Below are 23,268 nucleotides of genomic sequence, written 5' to 3'. Positions count from 1 at the left end.
TTCTACAAAGATCAAGCATAAGCCTGAGGTCAAGTTGCTATTTAACGGGACGTCGCAAAGCTAGAGGTTTATCAGCTATTGGTGTTTGGTAGAACGATAGGGTGTGAGCCAGAGTCAAAGTTCAGTGTACATTGTTTCAAACATAGTAGATCGTTTTACTTTGAACTGCATAGTTCACGAAATTTTTCCCATACAAATAGTTGACGTATTTTATCAACTAAGGTTTCCTTGCTAAAAATCATGGTGCAATCTCTCTAACCTTAACTTGCTTTAATTTTCAATATTTATATTTATGATTGTGCATGGTTAATTGATCAGATAATTTAATCAATCATAAATTGAGCAAGTTGACCTAATCATTAGATCTAGGTCATTAAAGGAGTTAATCACAATTAAAATCAACTATTAGCTTCTGCACCCGTGTTAACACTGTTTTCACACATATAGGATTAAAATTATATGGTTACACCTTATAAATTCACACCTCTTTACAAAAACACCTCTTCATTACATGCATCATTGAATACCGGGAGTCATTCAATAGATGTTTCTAAAACTCTTTGGTTTCAAGGTTTTTCTCTCTTACTTACTCTCCGTATCAACAAAATAATTCAATAGTTTGGGCTTTTCCACGCATGGGCATTGCAAAGAGCGTCTTAGACTTTTACGTTCCTTTTGGCCATTTCCAACTATATTAAATATTTCTCTTGCTTCGATAATGAATGACCAGACAAGATGAAACATAATTCAATGTGAATAGAGAGACAAATTTCTTTTTCTTTTTCTTTTTTAACAATAGAGAGAGCAATTTCACAAGAGTATCTAGGAGGAGTCAATCCTGTTAGCTAAAAATTAGAGTTTCAATTCCGTCTAAGTAGCTTCGCTGATTTGCTTGCACGAAAAATGACAAAAATCGGGACAAAGAGTTCATAATTTTACAATATTTGTTGTACAACTCGTAACCTCTCACAAGTGCCGACCAAATTTAATGATGTAATATTTCGTAAGTATTGATTTTCTAAATTACAGTTTTTATTTTTCTTTTCAATTTCCTTTACTTGTGTTAGATTTGGCTTGTTTTCAAGCCCTTCAAATAGGATCTCTGTTGGTTGTACAAGGATGATTCCTTATCTTTTTATATACAAGTTTAATACTTACAATGTTCACTCTGAAAATTTAAATATTATTCTAATTATTAACTATTTGCTTAAGAGTTTCAATTTAGATATTTAGATAAATATGTTGATTTTACTACTAATTGATTTTTTATTTTATTTTTGGCAGATTAAGCCAAAAACACTCAAATTGACATCCTGATAAATTTGTTACATGGAATTAAAATAATATGAGAAATCATTAAATTTTAAATTAAAGATATTTTCAAAATGTGATGATATAGTAATTACTAATTACAAATATTTTATGTGTCACACGTGAAGTTTATCACCTCACGCAATCTAGAAGAAACTTGTGTTTCTCAATATACATATCCAGTTTATTGTTATATATTTTCAACCTTCCAACGGCCATCCTATGTGTTCAAAAATAAAAACTCGACCTAAAATACGTCAAGACCAAAATAATAATAGAAAATAGGATGCAAGTTATAAAATGTGTAACAAGAATTACGTTTCTCTAAAATATACATGACTTGGTTTTACCTTTTGTTATGACATTGTTACATATTCTCCATTCTTTTTTATTGTGTTTGGTTTTACTTTTTGTTGTGACATTGTCTAACAAGAATTACGTTTCTCCAATGTTTATTATTTATTTATTTTTTTCACACTCAAATCATCTAACCTATTCTATTTCTATGTCATGTACTAAACATATTAACACTATTTTTTTTTTATTTTTTTCCATAATTGTGGTTGTATAAAAAGAAAAGAAAAATATATACTGGAGCACAGAGGGCATTCCCCCAGTATGATAAGCATACCGAAGATGGAATGTATACATACATCCACCCCGTGATTAGAAAAATAAAACTAGGAAATCAGTGGATCCATTGCCCATGCACATTAAATCAAAGAGAATCTAAAGCAAAAAATCTGAAATTGAGGTATTGTGTATATCCAACACCTCCAGCAAAAGACTCATAGCAACAACTTCAGGATCAGTAGAAGATCCATGCAACCTAACATTTCCCTCATGCCAGACACCCCACAGAGCAGCAGTGATAAGTGATCAAATGTGATGAATTTTAGCACCTAAGCTAGGGTATTTTAGTCCATTCATCTACCTTACTTTCCTGTTTTAGTATTAATTTGTGTTTTTGTCTATTTCAGGTCAATAAGGTTCAAAAATGCTAAAAAGTGCCTTTTAGCTTAGTTATGGAGTTAGGAGAGATCCAGAAAAATTCAGAAAAACTGCACTGTTCAAGGTTCGATCAATCGAAGTAAGTCCCGATCTATCGAAGATTTCTACAATCGATCGAGATTAAGGCGGTGCCAGCTCAATGGATAAGGTCGCCAACTGTTTAAAATATATTGCCACGTTAGCTTCGATCGATCGAAATAAGTGTCCGATCTATCGAAGCTTGCTTCGATCGATCGATGCAGGTGCTGGCAGTGAGCTATCTAATTCCCGAGAGCGCCTGAACTTCACCAACTTTTGTAGCTACAAGTTTGCACCAATCAAAGGCCTTATTTCTGACTTGTTGCCTACTCAAAGAAGCTTGTATTTAAATCAAATGAACCAATTTGTATAGGGTTCCAAATTTTATTTTACCAATTATAGAAATAGCTCTTAGATATTTTTCTCTCTAAAACTTGGGTTTTGGAGCAAAGCAAAAAGAAGAAAATGGTGCCTACCTTGAAGAAAACCATTGAGGGTTCCATGACCATTACCATGAGTGGCTAAATCCTTCTCTTGGGGCTAGAGATAGTCCCTAGGCTTGCTTCCTAAACTTAGTATTTTGTAATTTTTGGAGATTTATGTTGTAAATGATGGTTTGACAATGAATTTATATAGATTTTGAGTTTTTACATGATTTGTATGGATTAATTCTTTTAATTGATCTTTTATTTCTATCCATATGTTTATGTATGCTAGAATGAATGGTCATGTATTTACACTAGGTTTTATGAGTTTAATGCATGTCTATGTATGTTGGAATTATAAATCTAGTGGTGGTCAAAGCATGGTGTTTAATTGATTACTCTTGTGGTTTGTTTGATGGATTATGCTTATTTCTTGATAGATTGTGCTACCTCCTTAGCTTAATTAGTTTAATTTCCATGTCATTAGCATAGTTGTAGTGTAATTGCTTTAATTTCTTAGATAAGTAGACAGTCCATTCTTGTTGTTTGATAATCCATGCTTATGAGTGTAAGTAGTACATTTCTCTAGATTCTTGCGTGTGCATTAATTGTGGATTTATTGAATGGTTAATGGCTTAATTTGGTAGGTTGTGCTACTCTCTAGATTGATTAGACAATTTATGCTATTTTGCCATTCATGTTTAGTATTTCAATTAATGGCACACACACATTTGTTTTACAACATGAAACTCCCCTTAAATTGACAATTGCTAATGTTCAGTGAAGTGAAGCTTAGCGGTGAACTCTATGCCTCTAGACCTTTTCTAGTCGTTCAAGGGCATTATGGTATTTTACATTTAATAAGGGTGGTATGGTCATTTATATAAATATAGGGTCTCACGTGCAAGACATGTGTTAGAAATCAATCGGCCGATTGCCTAATTGGGAAACTGCCACCAAAAAACATAGTTTTGGGGGTTTTCAACCACTTTAGAATTTTAGCGAGGTTTTGTGCTAATTATGGTATAGTTGAGTGGGGGTTTATTACACTTTAACCTATATATAATGTCAAGTTGGAAGATTTTTGAAAAGTTAAAAGGGTTATTATGGAAAGAAGGTATTTATTTTGCTTAAATTTTCAAAATGAATAACTAATTTAGGACATCCTAAAAAGGAAAAGTGGATTACTAATATGGGATAAAGGTAATAGTTACATGGGTCCTAATTATGCAACTTGGTACAAGTTTTGCATCCACAAAGTTGATACTCTCATCAATAGGCAAATGTTTTACATCTAAGTTCCTATCCACATTTCTCATACCAACTTGTGTTCGCAAAGATGATATAGTCCATAGCCATCTCTCATTCCATATGATTCTAATTAAGTTATCTTTGAAATTTATTGTGCTTAAGATCTATCCATCTCATGAACCTACAAGATCTCATTAGATAACTTTCACATCCATAGAACTTTCATCCCAAATTATTTGTTGTCTTCTCAAATGAGACTTCACTCCATAATAACAATACAAATCTTCATATAACCTACCAAGATGTGTTACATTATTCAAGTTTCTTAAGGTCATAGATGGCTCTATATACCTACAAGCAATTATTACTTAAGAAAATTAAAAAAAAAAAAAATAATAACAAAAATTGTAGATATATGAACATATACATACACATGTACATATATATATATATATATACACACATACTCACCTGAAATATTTATATATAATAATAAATATAGACTTACCTAGACTATTATTGGAGAAGAGAGTTTTAGTTGGTGAGAGATAGAATATGAACATTGGTTGTTCGAGAGAGAGCTTTGTGAATAATGGTAACAAGTGAGTTCTTATAGGGAAGGGGGTACAACTGTCATATTCAAGGTCATTTTTGCCATTAAATAAAAAATTAAGTCACGTGCATGTTTGACAAATGGAAAGTGATATCTAGTGACCTTCAGGGAGTCATTTGCTCACTTTTTTATAGATGAGGGACTGACATGCTCCAAAAAGTACTGCATGAGGTATTTTGCAACTTTGAAATAATTAGGGGGTTTTAGGAACCTTTGCCAATTTTTAAAAATGAGTAGATGGTGAAGCTTGAAACTGCGAACTATTCTCGTAAATCTATAAAATGTGATGAAATATATATCATGTTTAATTTAGATTTAAGCAAAAAAATTCATAATTCTCTGCCATTATTTCACCCTTTGGAATCCCAAGATTCAAATTTTGAGCTTAGATTTTCATTTTTCATTTTTCAATTTATTTTATGCAAGATTTGGCCTTTGGGAGTAAAATACAACATTTTGAGCTAGTTGGTAGTGGCTTTTGAGTAAAAAAAAAGTATGTGAATTTATTTGTTGAAGGTATTTAAAAAAAAAAAAAAAACAAAAAAAACAAAATGTGCTTGCAATGCAAGGATTTGGATGTTTATCATTACCCCCACGTGCCCCCCCCCCCCCTCTCAGGAGGGCGGGGGCCTTTTTGTAAAGTGCATTCCAAACTTGATAGAACATGATTCTTTATGTTAAATGGTGGTTACTTCGAGGCGTCACCCCCAAAGTCCAAAGTTTGTGCACTAAAAGATAATGGTGTAGAGCTATAATGAATGTGGCCAAGTTTTACATTTAAAAATTGCCACTACTACCTTTTACTAAAAATATTATTAGGGCAAGTAGGGATCGTCCCAAGGGATTGGTAGGTTGTACTAGGTTGTGGAATCGAGATTAGGGTTAGTAGGTCGAGTGATCAAAAGATTGGTTGGTGGTTGAATTACACTAAGATGTAATTTAAACTAAAGTAGGCAATTAAATGCAATGAAGAGAAAATAAGAGAGAGATTTTGGGGTTTAGAGATCACCACTAAGTATAACTTTTCTACACCTTTAATGAATGATTAATGAGGGGAAAAACATATATTGCAACATAGTGTGTGTGTGTGTGGTTGTTTCAACAAGTATGGATGACAAATTAAGCATATATTGTCTAAGCAACATGGTGGATAGCACAATATATCAAATTAAGCCATTAATCCTTTCTTTAAGCTCACAATCCAAACACATCACAAGATTAGAGATATATGCTACTTGCTTTCATAAGTATGGAACATCAAACAACAAGCATGGATTGTCCTTCCATTTAACATCTAAACTACAACTACTCTACAATTAAGTTAATGACATGAAATTAAACTAATTAAACTAAGGGAGAGGTACAATCCATCAAGAAATAAGTATGAACCATCAAATAAATTACAAGAACATTCCATTAAGCACTATGTCTTGACAATCTCTAGATCTATAGCATTAATACACATAGACATGCATCAACAACACAAGAAATAGAGACAAACACATGAACATCTATTCTAGCATACATAGACATATGGATAGAATGAAATGATCAAATGGAAGCATTTAACCATACAAATCATTGAATAGACAAGATCTATATATATAAAAATGTCAAAACATGTATCACAATACAAATCCCCTCAAAAATACATAAATCAAGATGTAGAAAGCATGCTTAAGGCTAACTCTAGCCCCAAGAGAATGTCTAGCCACTCGTGGATGGTGTCCTCCAACCCTTAAGGGCTAACTCCATGGTAGAGATTGCTCCTCTTCTTGGTTGATGGAAGAACTCCAAGCTTGTGTCTCTAGCCTCCTCATTTCTTTTCTTCCTCCCTAAGAATATGAGAATTGTGCCTCTCAAGTATATCTTTTAAAAAGTGGCTCATATTCCTTATATAGGTAGGTCAAAAATCACCCCAAATGAGCTGGGCTCATACAACAATATTCTTTACAATGATTGGATATGAGACAACTTTTAATGAGCTGGAATTTGGATTTTCTTAGGATTTGGGAAGTTCGATCGATCGAACTTGTGGTAACATCGATCGAACATGGCTGAGATCTATCGAATATCTATGGCGGTGCCTTTTTGGATAAAAACAAATCTAAGTAATTTTGAAGATATTTTTGGGAAAAAGACAAATGTGGTAGGTAGGCTGGTGCAAGTGGATAAGATGAAATCTTTTCGATCAATTGGAAGAAAGTTGGATCGATCAAACTTTGTGGGATCTTTGGATAAGGACAAAAGTGCTTGGATCCATCTTGGAAAGCTAAGATCAATGAACTTTCGATCGATCGAATATTTGCTGAGATCGATCGAACTTGCTGAATTTCCACTACTTGCTTCCTTTTACTCCCACTTTGCTCATTTCTTTGATTCTTCTCAAGATTGCTTCAATTATGCTCTTATTTAGCTGAGTTAGCTTATTTTGGAGATAAGTACCTGAAAATAGAAATAATACAAAATCAATCTAAAGCGGGAAAATAAGATAGATAAATGTTCAAGAATACCTAAGCTTAAGGGGTTTAAATGCGTACTTTTCAGTGCTCATCATTAAACTAATCTGGTTTTAAGAAAACTAGTCCAGTTTCGTTCCGGATTCGGCCAATTTAAAGTTGCCTCGCCTTTCAATGTAAGAGGTCGAGGGTTCAAGTGGGTATGTGAATGTATTTCTTATCAATATATATATATATATATATATATATATAGAAAAAGAAAAGAAAGAGATAAATAAATATGAGGAAGGAACATTAATCTAGTTGCTACAATAATCCCACATGTGGTAGCACGGATTCCAACTTTTCCTAGGATGACAATATTATATTTATTCTTATGATGCAGAATAATTGCAATCAAAGCAACATAAAGGCCAAGCCAAATGAAATCTTTGGCCGGATCCTATTAGTATCTTTCACAACCACACTGTCTCTCCAATTATTATTATTATTATTTTTTACCCTTTTTTTTTTTCCAACTTTTGCTTTGATGAATAGTTATCATTGAGTTTAATAATAATCCATTATCTTACTAATTTCAGTTAAGTAAATTCTTCTAATTGGAAAAAAGAAAAAAAAAAGAAAAGTATTGCGTTTGGTGTGCAGAAATGGAATGGAATGCCCATTTTAACCATTTTTTTTTGTTTGGTATGTAATTTGAAGTGGGAATGACCATTTCATTGGAATGAGAATTCATTCTACAACTAAATCTAAGGAATGACCATTTCATTCTTAAGTAAAATTTTAAAATATTTAAATTCCCAAAAAACACTCATGTTACAAGTTCAAAAACCACCATCGCCACCGCCGCCACCACCGCCACCTTTCACCACCACCACCTCTATTACCTTCCACCACTGTCGCCGTCATCGCCTCTATTGTTACCGCCTTCAACCACCACACCACCGCCGTCGCCTGCCACCATCGCCGCCACCACCACTCACTTCCACCACTGCCACTGTCTTTGTAATACCCCTAATTTTAAAAAGGATATAATGGAAATTTAGTTAATTATTTATGTGCATTTTAAATTGATAAATTGATTATTTGTTTTGTGTGCATTTAAATATGATTATCTGGCTAAGTGGTTAATTGTTTTACTTGTTTAAAATTGGTATTGTGTATTTGTTTTATGTTGTTTATTTATTTTAACTTAATTACGTGTAATTGGGATTTATTTTATTTATTTGATTAATTGGTTTTTTTATTTATTATTACGTGTTTTTAAATGATTTGTGTGACTTATTTGATTTAAGTTATATGGTTGTAGTTATATTTACGTTTAGGGTTTTGGTGTTAAGTATTTTGGTTGGCTGACTTATACTTGGGCTGGAATTAGGATTAGGGTTTTTGCATGAGTCTATATATATAGAAAAATATTTGTCTGCAAGGGTTTTGGAGACACCCTTTTCACGTAATAATCTGGAGAGGTAAACAAAGGGAAACTAGAGAAGAGACGACGGCCGTTCCAATACGCCAAACTGAATGTAGTAAATGTGTGGTTCAAGAAAAGCCTTTTATATCAAATTTAAATTTATAAAAACCACTACCAACACTACTACTAACGTAGCAAGAGTGAGTAGGGATCGTCCCAAGGGATTATATGTGTTGGAATTTCAACTTCGACTCTAGCGTACCAAATGATTGCAAAAGGGAATTGGGTTGGTTGATTACTTCTAGAAAAGAATTAATTAAAATGCATTAAGATAAAGAGTAAGTAAGAAGGAAAGGTCTTGGGGTGTAGAGATCACCACCAAACAATACTATTCCAAACCATAATCAAGTGACTAATGAGGGAAATGAATGTGTTGCAACAATATTGTGTGTATAAAAGACATTCAATTGGTAAGGGTGACTCAACAAGTGCAAATTGTCTCAATCAACATGTGTGAGGCCACAATACATCTATTGGTAGAGGAATATATTGTCTAGACATCATGTGAAGAGAACAAAATATCAAATCAAGTCATTTGATGTGACCCGAGCGTGTGCATAAAATAATGCACAACACTTTGGTTTTGGAAATGGTATCAAGCGGGCATCATAGTTTACATTTGTAAACCGCTAGACACTTATACTATGTAGTATGAAGTGAGAAGGGATCGAACCCAAGGGATTGAACACGTGTTGGGACTAAACTTGATTTTAATGCTAATTAGATTGTAAAAGAGAGAAGAGAGAGAGAGAGAGAAATAGTGTGAGAGAAAAATATTTTGGTGGAGTGATTAAACTAAAATTCAATTAAAAGTATGAAAATAGAAATGACATTAAACTAAGAATTAAAGAGATAGGAAGAGAGTCTTAGGGTTAGGATTCACCACTAAGCCCATGCAATTAACCATATGCTTTCAATTAATGGGGAATTTATTAGTGTAATTATAGATGTGGTCACATTATCATCACAAATCACAATTGTAAGCATAGATTATCAACATCAAGAATGAATTGTCTACCTAATAATAATTAAACTAAAGTGTAGAACCCATTCAAGACTACGTCATAACCCACCATACACATTCACAAATGTATCCAATAAGAGCACACATCAATCAAGAAGATAATACTAATTGTAATTAGAAGCATGGATTAAAATAATTAAGCACAGATTGCCTACTTTACTACAATTAACTAATGACAAATAAGCTAATTTGTAAAACAATCTATCATGATTAAGCCTTTATCCATCAAATTAATTGACAATTGTATCAACTAAGTTTCATGCTATGGCTATCACTAAACACAACTAAAAGAACTATCTAGTGTAGAGTATAATTCTAAATCAATCACACCTAGACATGCAATTTTCATATAGAATCAATGGAAGAATTAAATTATAATCATCTAATGAAGAATAAAATCCCTAATTAATCATACATAGACATACAATCAATTGGAGATTTTAATGGAAGAATTTATCAATACAAACCCTAATTTATCAAATCAAGCATGTATATATTAAGAAATCGCAAGGCCATACAATTTAATTACAACATAATAATTCCCCAAGAAAAGAAATACAAAGGTTAGGGTTACATGAACTTAGGGCTCATCCAAGCCCTAAGTGAAGAACTAGCTCATGGAGGAGATGATCATAGTGTCAACAAGTCCTATCTCCATCTTTTGGCCCTTCTTCTTCTTCCTTCAACTGTAGACAAAGCCTCTGTAAAAAATATTCTTGAAACCCTCGCTTTTTTTCTTCCTTTCGTTTTCTTCCAGAGAGAACGATATCACGATACAGATTAAAAAAATAATAATCAAAACTTAATTCTCCAAATAATAAATCACTAAACTAATAAATACTAACCCTAAAAACAATGGGCCTCACTGGGCTTAAGTAATAAACCTATTAAAGCCCACTAGGTTACAAAATAAGCCCAAACATTAAAATAAAAATATGCAATGTTGCCAAGTCCTGGGGGATCGATCCCCCAGAGTTAGAAAATTCCTTTAAGCCTTATTCAGCTCCATTTTTCTCCTGGGCTATTTGGTTTGCTTCTCCATCTTTGGGAACATCATCAAAGGCCCGAGATTGACCGCTTTGTGCCATTTTCTGAAAATCTTTGCTTAACTCCAAAAAGGCTTAATTGGACCGTTCTTAGCTCATTTTAACTTTATTGCCCTGAAATACACATAAACATAAATTAGGACTAAAATATAAACTTAAGATAGATGCAAAGACTGAAATACCCTAGCTTAAGTGCTGAAATGTGCAACATTTAAGCACTTATCATCATTGAACCTTTCATTAAGCTCATAGTCCAAGCAATCCATAAGGATGACTTAGTTTAACATGCATTATCTAAACATCATGTGAGAGGCCACAATTTATCTATTGGGAGAGGAATAAATTGTCTAAACACATGTCAAAGATATAACATATCATAACTAGTCATTAATCCTTCATTAAGCTCACAATCCACATACAACACAATATTAGAGGAATATGCCATTTGGACTCACAAGCATGGAACATCAAACATCAAGAGTAGATTGTCCTCTAATCTAACATTATACTACCACTACACTAAATCTACACTACTAGCATGAAAATAAAGCTATCTAGACTAGGGGAGAGGCACAAACCATCAAGAATAGGCATAAACCATCAAATGAACCAAAATAGCATTCATTAAGCATATCATCTTGATAATCTCTAGATCTATAACATCAATACACATAGACATGCATCAAAAACACTAAATCTAGAGATAAGCACATGAATATCCTACTTTAGCATACATAGACATATGGGTAGCATAGAATAGTCAATTGGAAGCATTAAACCATACAAACCATGAAATAATCAAGATTTATATATACATGAATATCAAGATGTATCATACAACATTAATCCCTCAATAATACACAAGATTAGAGTATAGAAAGCATGTTTGGGGCTAACTCTAGCCCCAAGAGGATGTCTAGACACTCATGGTAGTGATGATCCAACCCTCAAGGGCTAACTCCATGGCTGCTCCTTGTTGGTGAAGATCTCCTCCAATGGTGCTCTAGCTTCCCTCCTTCCTCCTCTCCAAGGAGAGCCTCCAAGATGATTTTCAATGTGTGTCAAGAGACTCTAGACTCCCCTACAAAAAGTGTATCATATTCCTTATATAGGTAGGTCAAATACACCCTATGATGAGCTGTGGTCGTGCAAGGCATATTCTCCAATGATTGGGTGAAGGACGGAATAAATGAGCTGGACTTTAACTTTTTCTCGCTGGAGGAAGTTCGATCGATCGAACCTTAACTTGGATCGATCGAAGATGGGTTCGATCGATCGAACTGCATCTTGGATCGATCGAAGTGGTCTGACTCCTCCGGATAAGGACAAGGTTGAGATATTTCGAAGATATTTATGGGGCAAAGGACAAAAGTGGTTGGTAGGCGTACAGCTGTGGATAAGATCAATCATTTGAATAGGACAAAATAGGGTTCGATCGATCGAAGGTGATGTTGGATCGATCGAACTTGGAATTTCAGCAAAGGCCAAGGTTGGATCTATCGAGAAGTACTGTGATCGATCATAGATGTTCGATCGATCGAACTCTAAGTTGGATCGATCGAACTTTTCAGCTGCACAACTTTGATTCCTTTTTGCTCCTTACTTTCTCCACTTTGCTCCCTCCTTTGGTTTATCTCAGGATTGCTTCAATTAAGCTCTTATTTGGCTGAGTTAGCTCAATTTTGGGATTAGTGCCTGAAAATATAAATAACACGTAATAAGTCTAAAACGGCAAAGTAAGATAGATAAAGGTACTAGAATGCTTAAGCTTAACGGGTTTAAATGCGCACTTTTCAGTGCTCATCACACCCCCAAACTTAAATATTGCTAGTCCCTAGCAATGAACTAAGAAGTAAAAGAATGAAATGAACAACTAAACAAGTATAAACTGGAAAACAAGTAAAATGATAGCACCACTTTCGTAGGGAACACGATTGCATTTAGCATATGCAACAAGCCTTTTAAACCCCTAGGTTACCCCTAGTGGACAAGTAAAGTTTCGTGAAGGTTTCCAGAAATGGTACCCACAAACATTAAGCTCATTTTTTTTCAAAAGAGGCACCAATATTGCAAACAAACATTGGGAGAAAACTACCTCAAGTATGCAATTTTTCAATCATTTCAAAGCAATCTCCCAAAATTTCAATATCAAACAAGCAAGCATGGTCCTCCACACGTCAAGAAAATGATCATGAAAATCGAAACAAGTCTAGAATCCATGTGAGAGGTCCGGCATCAAGTGTGTTGCTATCTTAGCTAACTAGAGAAGTAATCACATCCTTACCCTCAAACTAGCACACAAATCTAGTACCGATCATCAAGATAAGAGAGTGGACCTTTTATTAAAGCTTTATTGTTCTAGGTGCGCTTATTCTTTTCACTCTATTTTTTTTTATTTTTTATTGAGGATCAAAGATGGAAGTATTGTGTAATGTGTTGATCTCTTAAGCTTTCTAGAAGATTCATGTAGCGAGCTTTAGGTCAATGACTCCCAAACCAGATGGCTTTAGGGCATTAGGTGTTAAGACACCCCTACGGACTTACAAACTCAAATTAACTAGGCTACAAATCAAGACAACAACCATCTAATCATTTCCTACTTCTCACCTTTTGGGAGAAGTCCTCACTTTTATTGCTTTTGCAACTTTTTTTTTTTTTTTTTAATTAAGTATTAACCTAGAGTTTGGGCCCTCCACCTTTCGGCGTGAGAAGTTCACTGCTTAATGAGGCAAGAATCCCGGCTACTCAATGAAAAGGGGTTGTTATCCACCTTTATCAAGAATGAAAGCTTTTAATGCACTACTAGCCCAATTGGGATATAACCAATTCAATAATCAACAAAGCATGTACCCCACAATTGAATGCTACCGTGCGCCGGTGCTAGTGTAGAATCCTAGAATGAATCTCAAAACAATCACAAAATCAGGATGATGTGGACTACAAATACAAGCAAGATATCAATCTTTTGAAAAAATTACTCCTAAATGGCATCCTCAAGGCATACAAGGAGTATTGGACTCTCAAGTCAAGCAATTTTTAAATTTTAAGCAATATAGTCCTCAAAAGATCAAAATCATAGCTAGAAATGGACCAAGTATAGAAATATCCCTCAAATACACAAGACATGCTCAAAATTTGAATTTTAAAGTAACACTGAAATATACACCAATACCCCCAAACTTAAACTACACATTGTCCTCAATGTGTGAAGAGAACAAAGGAAAGAGTATACCAGTGCTTTAGACATGAATGATCAGGATAGAAGTATCCAAAGTGGGTGGCATGGCCCCCCCAAACATGGGATAAACTGTGGTCCTGAAAAGTTTGCACTCGGATAAACTCATTAGATAACAAGATAGGATAATCAGTGCACAGTGGACATGCAAGTGTAAGATGGGATAAATAGAGAATAGAGAGAGAGGTGTAAGAGTGGTCCTGAAAAATTAGGCAACACTCTCTCACTGAAGTCACTGTGGTGTACCTGATGGAGTCAAACATACGAATATGAGATACTAAGAGACATCCATAATCAAAAAACAATATATAGAGAATATAAAGTGCAGGTACATCAATAAAATAATAAAGCCGACAGACCGGCCGCAAGGTATAATACAGTAACAGTGACAGTATAATACAGATCCAGAATAAAAGAAATGAAAGCATAAAACAACTGGAAGTGGAGTCTCAGGAGGCCTAATCATGAAGATCTGCAGTGGCTGGAGGTGCAGGTGCGGGTGCAGGTGCAGGGAGTCGGCTGGAGAGATCGGCAAAGCAAGCCATGACATCCGCCCTGAAAGAGGTGAACTCAGCTCGGTGGGCAGTGATGTCGGCTCGCATGGCTGCTACGTCCTCCTCCAGTGTCTGCAAGCGTGCTCCGAATCCGAGAGTAGGAACTGGAGACTCAGGCAGAGATGCCTCTGAAGAAGACTCCCGAACTCGCTCCTGAGCAGCGGCTCGATCACTGGTATCATCGGCATCAGCATCATCTGCAGCATTGGCATACTCCTCCGCAAGTCGCTCCAGGTCAATGTCCATGCGATCGGTAGCCGGACCGACTGGTGCGTCGTCCGCTGCTATATCTGCTGCTGCTGGAGGTGCTGGCTGTGCCTAGGCTGCCTCCTCCTCCTCTAGTTCAGCTGCTGCCTCTACAGCTGGCTCCTGAAGACTCCGAATAAGAGCATTGTAGCTCTTATTCCAGTCGTTCCTCCTATAGAAGCTGGACCGTGCAAGGGGCTCCTCATCTGGGGGCACTCTGTAGCGCTGGTCAAGAAGGATCTGCGTGATGAGGTGTCCGAAGGGCAGGACCTTGGACCGCTTAGGGTCCTTCCTGGAAATGAAAGAATCATACAGTAACCTCATCACGCTCCAGATGAGGACTGGGATAGATACCCAGCAGCCTGTGTAAAAAGCGTAAAGAGCTGTCACGTAGTCATGACGCCTCTGGATCTTGTGGCCCGCCACGTAAATGTTCTGAAAAAGAACTGTGTCGATGAACCAGAGGTCGTCAGGCAAGAAGGTCCTGGTGGTGAATGTCTAACCACCGGCATGATGGCCTGTCAAGGAGACAGCCATGTCAAAAAATGAAGCCCTATGCAGCCTCGGGTATGTCTCTGCAAGCTCAGGTGGACACCGGTGTGGGCACCGGCAAGCACGGGCCAGAGTGTCAACTGTGATGACAATGTCGTGGCCGTCCAGTGTAGTGATCATCTCTGCGGTAGATCGTGGCGAGGACCAGAGATGCTGAAAGAATAGCCGCACCAGTCGCGGGTATACAAGGCCGGTGACTGGGGCAAAGATGGCTGAGAGGCCCCGCTGCATGATATCCTGATAGCCAGACCGGGTCAGGATAGACTCGGAGAAGTACGCAGTATCGAAGTACGACTCCTGAGCCACAGTCATAGCTGCATATCTCGGCAGCAACTGGTCACGGCGCTGAGCCGGTAGAGGTGGCTGCGGTGATGGCATGGCGGCTGCATCTGCCAGATGGCGCACAGGAGAAGGTGATGGTGTGAAGGATGGAGGAGCCTGGGATGTAGATGGCATGTGGTTAGCTCCCTCCTCAGCCTCGTGGGATGGGGACTGAGGGGGAGTAGCCTGTGCGGGCTCCGCCTGAGCATGAGATGGCTCTGCAACTATCTCTATCCTGGGCCGTATATGTCTGCGGGGTCGCTGTGGCCCCGAAGATCTCCTGGCTGTACTCTTGTACCGCGGAGGCATGATCTGTAAAAAGACAAGAAAATTTCAATATAAGTCAGTGCCAGACATAAGAATTTAAGTGCATAATAGAAACATGTATGTCAAATAAGATAGACAAAATACGGATGACATGAATCTATGATGATGATGATATGTGAATCATGCTAAGCAATGTAGGTATGAAATGCATCCAATGTGGAATATCACAGGCATTGTGCATATAAAGATAGCATGAAGACGACACAAGATGAATGGAGTGTGTATGTATGATCTGTGAAAGTTCGATCGATCGAACTTTCGAACTTTAAGTTCGATCGATCACAGAAATTTTCGATCGATCGGAGTGAAAAATGTTCAAAAGTTGGATCGATCGAAGTGAATTGGAACAATCTAACACTTGGATCGATCGAAGCATGAAAGTGCACAAGATTGGATCGATCGAAGGTAGTGAAATGAAGTTCACTACTTCGATCGATCGAAGCACAAGTTCGATCAATCGAACTGTGCGAATGCCGAATTTGAAAAGTCACAGATCTGTGAGATCTAGAGCACGGGGCCCACACAAACGTGTTTGTGGGCCCATCTACACACCAAACAGCCCATCCTCAACATCTAAACACTCCCCAAATGCCAAATCAAATCAAAAATCCCCAATTTGGTTCGGCCGAATGCATGTGTGAATATGTATACCATAATCATGAAATTGATGCTTCAAAATGGATGATTAATACACATACAACATAAATCAATATAGAAAATCATGAATCATGCATTGATTAAACTTTTAAATCAAGAAATGGCTCGCGATTTACCTCAAAACCGAGAGGGATGAGATGAGAGAGAGGGTGCGAAGCCGCGGTGAAAATAAGGCTCTACCTTGCCGGAATTGGCTCGTCGGAGATGGGGAAGATGATTGGAATGGAGGTTGGCCGGATTGAGATGAGATTGAGAGAAGAGGGAGACTAGGGTTTGGTTTCCTTTTGAAGTTGGATCGATCCAAAGTGATCGATCCAACTCGGTTATATTTTTAAAAACACGAATTGCAGAGTTCGATCGATCGAACTTAGGTCTCCACTCTTAATGGCATTTTTTTGAATTTTTTTTTTTTTTTTTTTTTAATGAGATGCAAATTTCGATCGATCGAAGAAAGATTTCGATCGATTGAAGAGGATAAAGAATGTACAAGTTTAAGGGTTCAAGAGTTGATATGTGCTGGAACCTTGGATCGATTGAACTTGGAATTCGATCGATCGAACATGAAAAATTTTGAAAAGTCCCGAGAGCATGCATTTTGGAATTTGGATGCAGGTCCAAAATTTTTCTAAGTGTTGGGACTCATGATCGATCGAACCACATGTTGGATCGATCGAAAGGTAGTTCGATCGATCAAAATGGTTTACGATTGATCGAACTTTTGAAAATTTGGAGATCCCGAGAGCATGCATTTTGGAATTTGGATACAGGTCCAAAATTTTTCTAAGTGTTGGGTGCAAAATGAGAGCTGGATTGATCGAGTCCATAGTTGGATCGATCGAACCAAAGTTCGATCGATCGAACCAAGACTTGGATCGATCGAAATTATGTCTAAATGCTCAAAATGACTTGAATGCTCATGCAATCCCTTACTCAGTTCCTTTCAATGTATATGAACCACAAAAACAATATCTAGACTTCGCAAAAATCAAAATGCAAGATAGAAATGAGGGAGGAATAGGGTTTTGACATCCTACAAATACTAGTGTTTAACGTCTCTAGCAAGACGTTAGGTCAACTTACTAATCAAATGAATCAAAAATTGGATATGAAACATCCTTATTGACCCTCTTTTCACTTTTCTCATTTAATGTCCCACTTATGACAATGAAATCATCCTCCAAAAGAATGACTTGAAAAGAAATAAAAGAGATGATATTGTTCCTTTCATCCACGGTCTTGAAAACAAAATCAATCATGGTTAGGCTTGCCTCTTTGTTGTGTTCTTGAAACACATTCAAATGATCATCCATATTAATAATTGGTGAGGCATTGTCTTTCAAAGACTCATTTGGATTAATAAGAAACACCTTCTCTTCATCCCTCTTCTCCTCCTCATAAATTACCATTTCCTCACCTTCTAAGTAAGCTAAGGAGTCCATTAGAGAGTTTATTTCATTTTTAGAGCTTTTAAAGTTAAAACCACAATTTTTATACATTTCCAAAAGAGATTCCTCAAGAGGGTCATTAGAGATAATAGAAGGAAGGCCCTCTTCAACAAGTTCCTCCTCCTTCTCTCCTACCTCAAGTGTGGTCAACATCTCCTCACTCTCTAGAGTAGCCATATCATAGATAAAATCATAATCAAAACAAGGAAAGTCCTCATTAATCATGTTATGTTCTATTGGATTAGCCACTAACTCACTTGCCACTTCCTCCTTTATACAAGATAGAGTGCTAGGCATTAGCTCACTTATTTCATTCTCCTCACTCTCATCATCCTCATCTATATACATTGAAGTTCTTGCCATTTTTTCATTTGCCTCTTCCTCCTCCTCTTGATGAGAAAGAGTACTTGCAATTTGCTCAACTTGAGCTTCTAAGTTGGCTAAAGCTTGAGAATGAGAATTAATAAGTAAAGTGTGTGAAATATGCACATCAAGTAAAGCTAACACTTTTTCTTCAAATCCGGGTGAGTACTTAGAAGGTGGTGGAATTGATTCATCATAAAATGGTGGGGGAGGGTAATAGTCACAAGAAGGATTAAATGAGTGATCAAGTCCATAATAAGATGATGCATGAAATGAATTGGACTCAATCTCATAAGGATTAAAATGTGATGGAGGGGCATAAGGTGAAGGGATGTAATTCCCCCCCCAAACTTGGATCAAACAATTCCTCCATTCACAATTAAAACCCAAATGCAAGAAAAAATTGGCCTCAACAAGGGCCTATGCTTGGACAAAAATTTAGCAATAAAATGAGCCTCAACAAGGGCTATCACAAGCATACAAAGAAGTGAAACAATTAAAATACAAGAGAGCCAAGAATTGGTCACAATGGTCCTTTAACACTTCAACTCCAAATTTATCTTTTAAGCTCCAATGACTGCTTTAAGTTCCAAAGTTCGCCTTCCTTGTAGTCAAGTACCTAATTGAACAAATAATAATGAGAATCAAGATAAAAGAATATACAATGGAAAATAAAATAAAAATAGAAGCAATCTAATGAACACTATTGTCTAGTTTAATTCCAACAAAACCGTTAATCCCCGGTAACGGCGCCAAAATCTTGACGACGGCCGTTCCAATACGCCAAACTGAATGTAGTGAATGTGTGGTTCAAGAAAAGCCTTTTATGTCAAATTTAAATTTATAAAAACCACTACCAACACTACTACTAACGTAGCAAGAGTGAGTAGGGATCGTCCCAAGGGATTATACGTGTTGGAATTTCAACTTCGACTCTAGCGTACCAAATGATTGCAAAAGGGAATTGGGTTGGTTGATTACTTCTAGAAAAGAATTAATTAAAATGCATTAAGATAAAGAGTAAGTAAGAAGGAAAGGTCTTGGGGTGTAGAGATCACCACCAAACAATACTATTCCAAACCATAATCAAGTGACTAATGAGGGAAATGAATGTGTTGCAACAATATTGTGTGTATAAAAGACATTCAATTGGTAAGGGTGACTCAACAAGTGCAAATTGTCTCAATCAACATGTGTGAGGCCACAATACATCTAATGGTAGAGGAGTATATTGTCTAGACATCATGTGAAGAGAACAAAATATCAAATCAAGTCATTGAACCTTTCATTAAGCTCATAGTCCAAGCAATCCATAAGGATGACTTAGTTTAACATGCATTATCTAAACATCATGTGAGAGGCCACAATTTATCTATTGGGAGAGGAATAAATTGTCTAAACACATGTGAAAGATACAACATATCATAACTAGTCATTAATCCTTCATTAAGCTCACAATCCACATACAACACAATATTAGAGGAATATGCCATTTGGACTCACAAGCATGGAACATCAAACATCAAGAGTAAATTGTCCTCCCATCTAACATTATACTACCACTACACTAAATCTACACTACTAGCATGAAAATAAAGCTATCTAGACTAGGGGAGAGGCACAAACCATCAAGAATAGGCATAAACCATCAAATGAACCAAAATAGCATTCATTAAGCATATCATCTTGATAATCTCTAGATCTATAGCATCAATACACATAGACATGCATCAAAAACACTAAATCTAGAGATAAGCACATGAATATCCTACTTTAGCATACATAGACATATGGGTAGCATAGAATAGTCAATTGGAAGCATTAAACCATACAAACCATGAAATAATCAAGATTTATATATACATGAATATCAAGATGTATCATACAACACTAATCCCTTAATAATACACAAGATTAGAGTATAGAAAGCATGTTTGGGGCTAACTCTAGCCCCAAGAGGATGTCTAGACACTCATGGTAGTGATGATCCAACCCTCAAGGGCTAACTCCATGGCTGCTCCTTGTTGGTGAAGATCTCCTCCAATGGTGCTCTAGCTTCCCTCCTTCCTCCTCTCCAAGGAGAGCCTCCAAGATGATTTTCAATGTGTGTCAAGAGACTCTAGACTCCCCTACAAAAAGTGTATCATATTCCTTATATAGGTAGGTCAAATACACCCTATGATGAGCTGTGGTCGTGCAAGGCATATTCTCCAATGATTGGGTGAAGGATGGAATAAATGAGCTGGACTTTAACTTTTTCTCGCTGGAGGAAGTTCGATCGATCGAACCTTAACTTGGATCGATCGAAGATGGGTTCGATCGATCGAACTGCATCTTGGATCGATCGAAGTGGTCTGACTCCTCCGAATAAGGACAAGGCTGAGATATTTCGAAGATATTTATAGGGAAAAGGACAAAAGTGGTTGGTAGGCGTACAGCTGTGGATAAGATCAATCATTTGAATAGGACAAAATAGGGTTCGATCGATCGAAGGTGATGTTGGATCGATCGAACTTGGAATTTCAGCAAAGGCCAAGGTTGGATCTATCGAGAAGTACTGTGATCGATCATAGATGTTCGATCGATCGAACTCTAAGTTGGATCGATCGAACTTTTCAGCTGCACAACTTTGATTCCTTTTTGCTCCTTGTTTTCTCCACTTTTCTCCCTCCTTTGGTTTATTTCAGGATTGCTTCAATTAAGCTCTTATTTGACTGAGTTAGCTCAATTTTGGGATTAGTGCCTGAAAATATAAATAACACGTAATAAGTCTAAAACGGCAAAGTAAGATAGATAAAGGTACTAGAATGCTTAAGCTTAACGGGTTTAAATGCGCACTTTTCAGTGCTTATCAAGAGAAACAGAGAGGTTTGAGGGGAAAAACACAGAGGGACACAGAGAGAATCAATTAAGCTTTCAGCTATGGACTAAAGGTGTAACATAGAGGAAGGAAGAGGTTGATGCTGAGATAGAACTGGAGCAGTAGGAGAGTTGCCGGTAGTCTACAGTTCGTCGGAGAATTTAGCAACGGCGTTGAAAGGTTTCAAACCGAAACCTAAAGGCAAGTTTCAGACTATCTCTTTCCCCATAAACTTGTGTTCTGTGCATCTTATATAGACTCCAGGAACTTAATTAAACTATTAAAAACGGATTTTATGCATTGCTAGATGATTTTTGAAATCTGTTCTGTGTTTTTTTTAAGTTTAAACCCGTTGTTGCTTAAACTATTCTGTTGTGAGTTTAATTTCTGTCGTTTGATTTACACTGGAGTATGAGAGGTTCTAGGACTATAAGAACTTAAATAGAATCCAAAGAATGCTACAAAAGTTTGGGATATGACACTGGACTTCGCCGGAAGCGAAGAAGAACTGAATTGGTTGTTTGCATAAACTGTTTTTGTCTTCAAATTAGATTTTTGCCAAACTATTCTTAGGGAAATCAAAGGAGTTTCTAGGAGTATTAGGGCTTAAATTGAACTCTTAAAATCCTTAAGAAACTTAGGACAGACAGTTGGAACTTCTGCCGGAAGTAAAGACGAAGCAATGAAGCAGAGAGGGGCTCTCAGGGGTGAGAGCCGGCTCCTAAATGGTGGGAGCCGGCTCCCATGAAGAGAGAGCCGGCTCTCCATGAGGGAGATCTGGCTCTAGAAGCCTAGGAGCCGGCTCCAATAAAGGGGATCCGGCTCCCATGGGAAAAAAAACCCCTACGGGTGTTTTCTGCAATTTTTCTGAAGTTCAGGGGCTTAAAGGTAATTACTGGAAAGTGATGGGGGGTTTTAAATGATTAAAATTAACTTGTTAAAGCCTTCAAATAGTAGGTTTATGCTAAGGTGCTAAACCTAAATGCATGCCATAAAACATAAGCTTATAATAGGCCTACTGTCAAGGAAGGAGGAATGCTTGTTTTGCTAAGTTGTTTTGACAACTTAATTTGGACTGACATTGTAATTATTGTTAGAATTTATATCAATGATATATTTAGCATAGTTCAGTTCTAGGAATGTTGGTTATGACGTCATGTACCCTTACCTAATAAGCTGCATATTGTCGGGAGTAGTGGAAGATTAGTTGCTAGTTTTGTGTTAGCAAATTAAATGGAACTCATATAAAATACTTTTTGAAGTTTCATATGATGTACTTAAACTTTGGAGTGTCATTATATCCGACACAGAATTTATAATGGGGAATTACATAGATGCCATGAGATTTAATTATAAATTTGCATGCCGTAAAGGATATGGGAGGATTTAAGTGCTAGTCATCATTTTAACATTTTAAACGAACTAGTATGGACGTGTTGTTTTGGAATTCTAGTATAATGTGCAGTTTAAAATTCTGATATTCATTATATTATGTTATAAAGGATAATTGCTGAACTGTCTTAATTTCTGTTCGGTCAATTACATGGAAATGGATGGTTTAAATTGTTTATTCTTATTTTAACAATTTAAAAGGAGGATCTATGAATATAATCATATACTGAGTGTGCATCATGTGTGGATCATATGCATTATATGTACCGGTATGGGACGGTGACATATCAGGGATGGATTAGATCAAAAAGCTAAGTCCTACCCCTTTCATATATACGGAATGGATTAACTAAAACAGTTAAATCCTACATGGATGCATGTCCTGTCAACTAAAACAGTTGAACGACATAACGGATGTTTGTTTTATCTTTCTGCGTTAGGAAGGAATTTATATATATATTTATGGTACCGTGATACGAGCTTAAGTCTCCTGATCATGGTTAGGGTGCGTATATGGCAAAGGTTGAGTAGCTAGATATAGCTAATGTTCCCTGGTAGGTCTAGGTAATTGGCTGCTGAAAAGCGTGTTTTATATGTCACCTTCTACCCAGGCTGAACTATGTTATAGGCTAGTGAGCATCCTATAGTGTGTATATATATATCTATGGACTATTGTAGATATTG

This window comes from Cornus florida, unplaced genomic scaffold, assembly GCF_030987335.1.
Source record: "Cornus florida cultivar Cherokee Brave unplaced genomic scaffold, ASM3098733v1 CherokeeBrave_3.0.0_Hap2_Chr11, whole genome shotgun sequence".
NCBI classification, from domain to species: Eukaryota; Viridiplantae; Streptophyta; class Magnoliopsida; order Cornales; family Cornaceae; genus Cornus; species Cornus florida.
This window is presented reverse-complemented; position numbering follows the sequence as displayed.